General features: G+C 48.7%; 1 protein-coding gene across 1 annotated transcript in view; it reads left to right on the top strand.

Moving 5' to 3' along the window:
- Positions 1-11,125, top strand: part of SLC6A13 (solute carrier family 6 member 13) — a 129,323-nt gene that overhangs the window by 862 nt on the left and 117,336 nt on the right. The window lies entirely within an intron of this gene.

Here is an 11,125-nt window from a genome sequence, read left to right as displayed (position 1 = left end):
TCCCTCCCACAGCCTAACCCTCCCTCCCCACAGCCTAACCCTTCCGGTAGTGCCTAACCCTCCCTCCCCACAGCCTAAACCTAACCCCTCCCCCTTCCACAGCCTAACACTCCCAGGTAGTGCCTAACCCTCCCTCCCGGAGCCTAAACCTCCCTCACCACAGCCTAACCCTTCCCGTAGTGCCTTACCCTCCCTCCCCACAGCCTAAACCTCCCACAGCCTAACCCTCCCTCCCCACAGCTTAAACCTAACCCTCCCTTTCACGCAGCCTAACCCTCCCCGGTAGTGCCTAACCCTCCCTCCCCACAGCCTAAACCTAACCCTCCCACAGCCTAACCCTCCCTCCCCCACAGCCTAACCCTTCCGGTAGTGCCTAACCCTCCCTCCCCACAGCCTAAACCTAACCCTCCCCCTCCCCCTCCCACAGCCTAACACTCCCAGGTAGTGCCTAACCCTCCCTCCCCACAGCCTAACCCTTCCCGGTAGTGCCTTACCCTCCCTCCCCACAGCCTAAACCTCCCACAGCCTAACCCTCCCTCCCCACAGCCTAAACCTAACCGACCCTTTCACGCAGCCTAACCCTCCCCGGTAGTGCCTAACCTCCCTCCCCACAGCCTAAACCTAACCCCTCCCACAGCCTAACCCTCCCTCCCACAGCCTAACCCTTCCCGGTAGTGCCTAACCCTCCCTCCCCACAGCCTAAACCTAACCCTCCCCCTCCCACAGCCTAACACTCCCAGGTAGTGCCTAACCCTCCCTCCCCGCAGCCTAAACCTAACCCTCCCTCCCCACAGCCTAACCCTTCCCGGTAGTGCCTTACCCTCCCTCCCCACAGGCCTAACCCTCCCTCCCACAGCCTAAACCTAACCCTCCCTTTCACGCAGCCTAACCCTCCCCGGTAGTGCCTAACCCTCCCTCCCCACAGCCTAAACCTAACCTCCCACAGCCTAACCCTCCCTCCCCACAGACTAAACCTAACCCTCCCCCTCCCACAGCCTAACACTCCCAGGTAGTGCCTAACCCTCCCTCCCCACAGCTTAAACCTCAACCTTCCCCTCCCACAGCCTAACCCTCCCCGGTAGAACCTAACCCTCCCTCCCCACAGCCTGAACCTAGCCCTCCCTCCCCACAGCCTGAACCTAACCCTCCCTCCCCACAGCCTAACCCCCCCCCCCCCCCTCCTCCCACAGCCTAACTCTCCCTGGTAGTGCCTAACCCTAACCCACCCTCCCCCGCAGCCTCCCCGGGGGGAGTTGGGGGGGCTAAACCTAACCCACCCTATCCGCAGCCAAACCCTGCCACCCCCACAGCTTAATCCTAACCGTCCCCACGCAGCCTAAACCTAACCCCCCCCCCCCTTCCCCTTGCTGCTTACCTATCCTGAGTGGCAGTAGTTCCTTGTGTGGGATCCTGCCATTTGGGATACCGTTGAGGCATTGTAATCCATGTCGGTATTCCGATCAGTGTCAGGATTTTCGGCGTCGGTCTTCCGATCAGTGTCAGGATTTTCTGCGTCTGTATTCCGAACGCTGGGATCTGACCGCATCCCATCTCAATAGCTCCCAATAGTTCTCAATAGGGACGTCTCCCTTTATCAGTGTCCACCCACACAGCCTCCACCAATCTTAGCTGTGATTCCCAGTGCCGACACGCCAGATCTCAGTCTCTGCTGGGGCTTCTGCACTGATCCCCGGCGCACCATCAGCGGCAACTCTACTTGACCTTTAACCCAAACTCCAGCACAATCTACACCCCCGATGTCTACAGTGTTCTTCATGGATGAAAGAGAGAACCATTTTGCATAGTATATTTTTCTCCTTACATGTTCTCACAGGTTTATGTTCTCTGAAATATGCTCTGGTGTTGTTCACTGGCTGCTGCCATATTCATGAGTGTTCTTAGGGGGTCAGTCCGAGTTGATCGCTCGCTAGCTATTTTTTGCAGCGCTGCAAACAGACAGTCGCCGCCTATAGTGGAGTGTATTTTTGCTTTGCAAGTGTGCGATCGCATGTGCAGCCGAGCGGTACAAAAAAGTTTTGTGCAGTTTCTGAGTAGCTCAGAACTTACTCAGCCGCTGCGATCACTTCATCCTGTCCAGGCCCGGAATTGACGTCAGACACCCGCCCTGCAAACGCTTCGACACGCCTGCGTTTTTCCAACCACTCCCAGAAAATGGTCAGTTGACACCCACAAATGCCCTCTTCCTATCAATCTCCTTGCGATCGGCTGTGCGAATGGATTCTTCATAAAATCCATCGCTCAGCAAGGATCCGCTTTGTACCCTTACGACGCGCCTGCGCATTGCGGTGCATATGCAGTTCTGACCTGATTGCAGCGAAAAAAACCTAGCGTGCAATCAGGTCGGAATGACCCCCTTAGTCCGCGCTTAGTTGAGAGAAAAGCAGCTGTGTGTGATAGGGCAGACTCCTTTCTTCATTGCCTTTTTATATACCAGTGGTCTGAAGACATTACATCTGTCCGCAGGGGGAATTCCCTGTTCTGAAGGTTCCACTGCACAGCCAGTCACACAGTGGACCTCTCATATTTACTAAAGGTGGATTTAGATCAATGATAATCTAAATCGATGTTATGTTTCAGGGGCTCTAACACACATTTACTAAGAGTGTTTTTTGATATCGATTTTTAAATGTTTAATAAATGTGTGCCTTGGCCGCTGAAACACTATATTGATTTAGAATGATAGTTATCAACGTAAATCGCCCTTTAGTAAATATACTCATTAGTGTCGTCAGCTGCTGAGTGTCACAATGGGCTCTGTTTACTAAGCCTTGGATGTAGATAAAGTGGACGAAGATAAAAGTTCCAGACAATCAGCTCCTAACTGTCATGTTACAGGCTGGGTTTGAAAAATGACAGGAACTGATTGGTTGGTTCTTTGGAGGTCATTCCGACCCATTCGCACGCAGCGGTTTATCGATGCGGTGCGAAACCGGTCCGGAATGTGCGGCAGCCGAAATGCACGTGCGCGGCGTTGGGGTTACGTCGCGTCCTACGAAGAAAGTGGTCGCAGAGCCGATCGCAAGAAGATTGACAGGAAAAAGGCGTTCCTGAGCAGATCCGGACCGTTGGCTGCCGTTTTCGGGGAGTGGTAAGGAAAACGCAGGCGTGTCCAGGAGAACGGAGGGCGGATGTCTGACGTCACAGCCGGCTCCAGCATCGCAGAGATCGTCGCACAGGGTAAGTAGGTATAGGGCTAGTCATGTTCTGCTTGCTAAGCTACAATACACTCCCCCATAGGCGCGTGGACTAGTTGATCGCAGCAGCAGCAAAAAGTTGCTGGCTGCGATCAACTCGGAGTGACCACCTTTATCTCAAGCGACTTTATCTTCAACCAAGGCTTTAGTAAATGGACCCCAGTTAGGTTTACAGACTATGGGGGTCATTCTGACCTGTTCGCACACTGCTGTTTGTCGCAGCGGTGCAAATGGGTCGGTTCTGCGCATGTGTGCCGGCCGCAATGTGCACGCGTGTCGTTGCCCAGCAACGGGCCGTCGCTGGGCAACGACAAGAATACCGTAGAAAGCAAGATGAGTGACAGGCGGAAGCCCTTCCGGGGCGTCAACTGACCGTTTTCTGGGAGTGGAGCAGCGACGCAGGCGTGACCAGGCGTTTGGAGGGCGAATGTCTGACGTCAATTCCGGGATCTTCATCGCTGGATCCCTCGCACAGGGTAAGTAGCTGCAGGGCTGGTCTTGTTCTGCGCAAAACTTTTTTTGCATAGCAGTGCTGCACCAGCGATCGCAGCCTTGCTATGCTAAAATACACCCCCCCATAGGCGGCGTCTAGTTGATCGCACGAGCAGCAAAAAGTTGCTACGTGCGATCAACTCGGAATGACCCCATATGTGGACTGAGATCGCTTGTGTTGTTGGGGCCCAGGTGCACCTCTTGGCTTAATTTGGATGAATTTGGAGTTTACATGTATGTTAATTTTAAGTCCTGTCCAAACCTGGTTCTAGAGGCATTATATTATTATTATTATTATCCTTTATTTATATGGCGCCACAAGGGATCCGCAGCGCCCATTACACAGTACATAATAAAATGAGCAAACAAGAAAAACCGCACTTACAGTACAAGACAATATAGGACAGGTATAGAAAACCCGGGGTTAGGTGCCATCAATGGGGAGTATGGAGTATAAGAAAGTGTAAGTAAGAAAAGGAAAGGCACATGAGGAAAGAGGGCCCTGCTCTTGCCAGCTTACAATCTAAAAGGGGAGGGGCTAACAGACCAGAGTGACACAGACGGGGTAGACAGTGAACATAGACAAGAGGGTTAGGAGGAGAGTTTACTGGGGTTTGGTAAAGAAGTGGGTCTTGAGAGCCCGTTTGAAGTTTTGTAGAGAGGTGGAGAGTCGGATGGGGAGAGAAAGGGCCGGTGTAAGGTTTCTCGACGCCCTAGGCAAAACTTCAGCCTGCTGCACCCCCCCCCCCCCCCCCAAGGGGTGAGATGCAGGGGAGGTGTGTATACCTTGTATACCTTGTGTGTATATATATATATTTCCGAACGATGTCTCATTCAGAGCAGACACGGCACTGCAGGTCTTTCATATAAGCAGATTTAATAGCCACAACAGCAAAGCATGTATACATACATATCCAGGGTTGCAAGTTCAGGAGTGTATTTCATGTGTGGCATAAAGCAGCAGTAACATCAGCACAAGCATAATCACAATGCAGCATTTTGGGCCACAGCTGGACCCTTCATCAGGCTTTGCAAGTGCTCAAATAAGGCAAAACATGAACATAACACACAACATGAATCTCACCTAAATAGCATCCCCATGCCGGCATTCAGGTCCATGGTCCGGCATGGAGCTTCCGGTCTCCCGAAGGCGCAGTACAGTGACATCATCAAAAAGCGTCGGTAACCATAGCAACCCAGCCGCACATGACGCACCTACGACGCCACAAGGCTGGCGACCGGACAGGGGGACACTGTGATAAAACATAAAATCCCATGAGATAATAGACCCCATGAAAAAAACATATATTAAACATGGATGTTTTATATATATGTTTTTTTGTGGGGTCTATTTAGGTGAGATTCATGTTGTGTGTTATGTTCATGTTTGTCTTATTTGAGCACTTGCAAAGCCTGATGAAGGGTCCCACTGTGGCCCGAAATGCTGCATTGTGATTATGCTTGTGCTGATGTTACTACTGCTTTATGCCACACATGAAATACACTCCTGAACTTGCAACCCTGGATATGTATGTATACATGCTTTGCTGTTTTGGCTATTAAATCTGCTTATATGAAAGACCTGCAGTGCCGTGTCTGCTCTGAATGAGACATCGTTCGGAAACCAGCTATGTATTGATTACTTGACAAAGGCACAAAGGCAGTTGCAATATTCTTTAAGTGCCGGACTTTCTTGAGACTGTATGTGTGTATATATATATATATATGTGTATATATATATATATATATATATATATATATATAAATAAAAGACAGTATAATAAAAGGCTAATGCCGCTCCTCACCTGTTTGGTGGGGGATTCAAGTGTTTTGTGCGCTGGCAGATACTATATGGCGCCTGACTGAGCAGTTCAACTGTTGCTACGTCCGGGCGTGCACAGCCACTGATATTACTGCTATGATGTTCCGTCATTTTGACGGGCTGGTAACTAGTGTGTGTGTGTGTGTGTGTGTGTGTGTATATATATATAAACAGATAGGCGGCACTCACGGACTTTTCAAAGCCAAAGAACAGACGTGACTCTGCCCTTGGTGCTTAACGTTTCGGTTGCTTCTGATGACGGTTGAAATAAATCGAAACGTTAAGCGCTAAGGGCAGAGTCACGTCTGTTCTTTGGCTTTGAAAAGTCCGTGAGTGCCGCCTATCTGTTTGTATATACCGCATGTGGACGCTTTGGATGGCACCAGGCTTGCTGCATCTAATTTGAGTGCATTGAGTGCTGAATATCTTCCATGTGTGTGTGTGTGTATATATATATAGATATATATATACTCTATACCTCCAGCACTCAGACTGTCTGCGACGGGACCTGTCCTGTAAATAAGTGTAATATCTTTCCCCCTTCCAGCATCCCAGCACCTCCAGCCCTTATATATTTAAGGATGCACCTTCAGTCATGCCCTTTACTGTATAGATTTAATAATCCCACCCCTTAAGTATTTCCCCCCTCTCCCTTAAATGAAGCTCTCACTTACCCAAAGAGCTACCGGTCCCTTAATCCTGCCGTGTCTGGTGGTGCAGGTTATACACAGTGAGTGATCGCAGCCTGTGTCGCGATCATGAAGGGTAGAGCGGGGGAAGGGAGGAGGGGGCTGTAATATTCATGATGCAATTGCGGGGGGGGGGGGGGATGTAATCGTGAAGAGGGGGTGTAACGTGGGGTGAGATCACGGGAGCCTGTGGTGCGGGGCGGCAATACGTGGATCGTTTTCGTGGAGAGGAGGTAGAAGCACTGTAACAATAGCCGGCAGGACGCTGCTTACTCTGGGCGGGATGTACTAACCTCCGCCACTTTTCTCTGCGCACTGACACTCCCCGCTCCGCTGCCCGCTGCTCCCTTGTCTGCTTTCTCATCCCCTTCTTCTTCTGCTTGCACCAAACGGCCAGGGGGAGCGCAGCGATGAGAGAATACAGTGGCCGCGGCGGTGAGCATAGAGCCGATGCCGATGGGTTACGAGCGCTGCACAGATGCCGCGGCCGCCCAACTGTTATCAGCCGCCAGCGCTGTCATTGTGAATGTAACCCATGGGCAGAGGCTCTAATACTCTATGCACATAGAGTAAGCAGCGTCCTGCCGGCTATAGTTACATTGCTTCTAACAACTATCTTCTCCTCTCCGCGGTAACGCTCCACATATTGCAAGGGAAAAGGAAAAGAAGGGAAGCATCCATCGGCAGCGTGACCGCCCTCTAGTGGCCGCCGCCCATAGGCAGCTGCCTAAAGCTGCCTAGTGGTGGCGCCGGCCCTGGGGAGAGGTAGAAGAGCATTCCAAAGATAGAGAGCAGCACGTGCAAAATCTTGTAGGTAGGAGTGGGAGGAAGTAATCCGTAGGCAGGAGAGTCGGCGTGCGTTAGCAGAGCGAAGAGGACGGGTGGGAATGTAAAGCGAGATAAGGTCAGAGATGTAAGAAGGAGAAGAGTGGGTGAGGGCTTTGTAGGTGAGTGTGAGAAGCTTGAATTGGATTCTGAATGGGAAGGGTAGCCAGTGAAGGTCCTGCAAGAGAGGGGAGGTGGACGTAGTGCGTTTGGTGAGGAAGATGAGCCGGGCAGCAGCATTGAGGATAGATTGGAGTGGAGAGAGGTATTTGTCAGGGAGGCCAGTCAGGAGGAGATTACAGTAATCTGGAGATGACCAGTGAGTGGATAAGAGTCTTAGTAGCATCCTGGGTGAGAAAGGGTCTGATCCTGGAGATGTTTTTGAGGTGGAAATGGCAGGTTATTGAGAGATACTGAATGTGTGGTTTGAAGGAGAGGGAGGAGTCAAGGATTACTCCAAGACATCGCACTTGTGGGCTAGAGGAGATAGTTATGCTATATATATATAATGTATAGAAATTGGCTCATGTTATAGGCCTGTATGTACATATATCTATACAGAGGAGGAAGGGAAAAGATCTACCACTGACTTTTCACAATCCAGGCTTGTACACGTATGATAATCTAAATTGCAATGGCTATCTGTGATATGATATATACATTTCTTATTGGTGTGTTATGTCGCTGACATGTAACACTAATGTACCAAGCGACGGCTACTATTTGGTGAATTGCGCCATTAATCATATGAATGCAACCTATCAATACACCTCATCTTTATGGGACTGGAGTACAACGTTTTGGAGACGGAAAGTAAGAGCAAGCAACAAACGCAAAATTAGGAACTAGCAATAATTAATCACTTATGACGTACGGTCGCTGCCTGCGCAGGTTTATAATAGCAGGAAATAGTCATTTTTGGATGTTTGGTTTTTGCACTGTATTGCTGTGCGACAGTCTATAAATCGGCACCAGTGTTGGCGCATCCTTATAAGAGGTTTGAGAATCGCCGCTCATGTCCATACTGAATATAAATGAACCCAAAAACCGGTACCTGAAAGAAGCATTGTCTAATGGACATGTACGCAGGGAGTTTATAGCGCATTGTTGAATTAGTTTCCAGGGTCTTCTGTTCTAGAGAAGGAATCGCGACTGGAGAAATGTCGCTTTATACTTTCTGCTAAAGATTTCTACGTTAAATGACATTGCTTGTTGCAACGCTATACAAAACACACGTCAGCTAACTGCGCAATATTTAGGAACGGGAGATATTTTTTCATTTATATTTTTTCATATAAAAGAATGTGCTAAATGTATAGCTACGCAAACTCGTGTTACTGGCTGCTTCCAGGCGTGGCACTATTCTATTTTATTACTTTATGTTGTGTACATACTGTTGTATGAGAAGCCACAAGCCCATACAATATGCATCAATGCATAACAAAAACAAAATTCTCCGTACAGGGTCCAAAGTTCAGAATCCCCCACCCCGGCCTCAATTGCTTTTGTCAATAAGCTCTCAGAGAAGCCTAAATCTCCTAAAGTGGAAGCTGAAGTAGATTACAGACGCGGATTTAAGCTGGGTACACCCTGTACAATCTTTACTTCAGATGCGATGAACTCGCGATGTGTCCTTAACGTGGAAAACCTCCGATATACACGCGTACACACTATGCAAACGTTTCTTCCAATCCTACTATTGATCTATGGTTGAATGGACAATGGGATTTTATTCAGGTTTGTTTGAAAAACACCCTGCACCTAGATATAGCGCTAGGGACCCCCAATATACAGAGAGGCCTTGACGTGGCTTGGGGACTTATTCATACATTTGCGCACATATATGTAACCAAGATCTCTAAATTCTAATATTGTGTAGGATTTAAATCTGGTTACTGGTATAATTCAGGTTTCTGGGAGAAACAAAATGCTTTTTTTTCTTGCTTAGCAATACCCCTCCCTTGCAAGCACCTGAGTGATATCGCTAAGCTAATTGAGCATCTACCACTATATATGTCTGTTGTTTGAAAAACAAAAAAGTATAATTGAGCATCTACCACTATATATGTGTACTGTTTGAAAAACAAAAAAAGTGTAATTGAGCATTTACCTCTATATATGTCTGTTGTTTGAAAAACAAAAAAAGTGAGCAATTGGGCAAAACCATGTGCAGTGCAGGTGGGGCAGATGTAACATGTGCAGAGAGAGTTAGATTTGGGTGGGGTGTGTTCAAACTGAAATCTAAATTGCAGTGTAAAAATAAAGCAGCTAGTATTTACCCTGCACAGAAACAATATAACCCACCCAAATCTAACTCTCTCTGCACATGTTACATCTGCCCCAACAAACGTAAAACTGTGTAAATGACTATAAATCCCGTCTGCTCAGAGTTGGCGAGGGATCGGCTCATCCAAGCGGCACCAGTGGGAGTAGCAGTCAGTGATTACAGAGTATCCCTTGGAAAACTTGCTTCAGATGCACTTTATCACTGAGCCGGCTGATGTTTTTATTGTCCGGAGTTCTCGTCATCATAAAGCACTATCATAGGAGTAATATAATGGTAAACTGAATGACTGATGGCGTTATGGCTTGTGAGCTCTCGTAAGAGACCGTTGTCAGAGCGACCGTCATTGGGGAACAATGTACAGTATGAGCTCTGTGTGTAAGCTCCCAGGATATTGCAAGTTCTGGCCTATCATAAAGGATGGGATCACAGACAGGTGTATAGTATTGTGTGGGAGCACAGAACAAGACTCTGGTCTCCTGTGGCCGCCATAGAAATAGGGGTAGAGGATTTCCCTTGGCGCCGCTTACAGGCCATTGTACAAGGTCTGAGATGCCCACTTTTGGCGCCTGTGCACCGAGGCGGCCTTTCTAGCGCCTGAGCTGATCACAAGTGCGCCTTTGTGTAATGCATGCGGCATAGGGGTTTTCAGACATTTTTGCACATGCGCAGTTGCAAATAATCGCAGAACTACGTGAAAAGTCAGGGCCGCTGTGTCTGCCAGTCTGCCAGTCAGTGAGAGCCAGGAGGTAGGGATGACCATCAACGGTTAGTTACCGATGGCAGAGATCCAATGGTTCTCTACTATCGATGGCTGAAAGGCAGCAATGGTTTTTTTTGTCCTACTCGCACCAGAGCAGGGGACTTAGCTCTGCCCCTTTCCTGATTGGCCAACCACCTTCAATTGCCCATAGGTTAACCATCGATGGGTGCAAATCGTGGATGGTTTCATACCATCGATGTTAAGCACCGATGGAACCATCGATAGAGACCATCAATTGTTAACCCATCGATGGCCATCCCTACTGTGAGCAGAGGGATGGGGCCTGGCCTCCCTGCAGCTCTCAGCTGTGTAGCTATTAGATACACGGGATGCGGTTATGTGACCGGTGGTCAGGAGATCGCTGGTCACAATGCCAGCGCCGGCATCCAGAACACTGACTAGCCCAACGGGAATAAAACCTGTGGTGCGCTCAAACCCCCGCTGTCCATCTGACCGCCGAGATTCCGGCATCGGTATGGTGACCGGCGGTCTTCCAGTCGCCGGTCACCCGATACCAACCCGGACACACAACCTTCCAGCATTATATTAGAGATTTCCTGTTATTTCTTGGTGCAGACTATGAGTAAATGCATCAGGATGTATACACTATGGGGGATATTCAATTGTTTGAAAAGTCAGTTGGGTGTCTTTTTTCCCCCTATCTAATAGACAGACACCCAACCGACTTTTCAAACATTTGAATCTCCCCCCTATATGTCTGTGTCCCATTTACTGTATCTGACTACTTTCAGAATATTTTGGACCAGGCGGCACCCCAGTTTAGTTGTGTGATGTCATCGGATCCCATCACAAGTCCACGCCCCCAAACCATTATATTGTAACATAGAAACATAGAACCACGTGGCCCATCTAGTCTGCCCCTTTTTTTTACCTCAAACCTTATTTGATCCTTATTTCTGTGTAATGATATCCTTATGTCTATCCCAGGCATGTTACATTGCTGTGCTGTCTTAAGGTCCATACACACTTAACGATAAAATGAGCGACGTCACTCATTTTCCCCCTCCTTGAGCG

The sequence above is a fragment of the Pseudophryne corroboree genome, chromosome 6, assembly GCF_028390025.1.
Source record: "Pseudophryne corroboree isolate aPseCor3 chromosome 6, aPseCor3.hap2, whole genome shotgun sequence".
In the NCBI taxonomy this organism is placed as follows: Eukaryota; Metazoa; Chordata; class Amphibia; order Anura; family Myobatrachidae; genus Pseudophryne; species Pseudophryne corroboree.
Note: the sequence above shows the minus strand (reverse complement) of the source record. Positions and strands in the feature narration are given on the sequence as shown.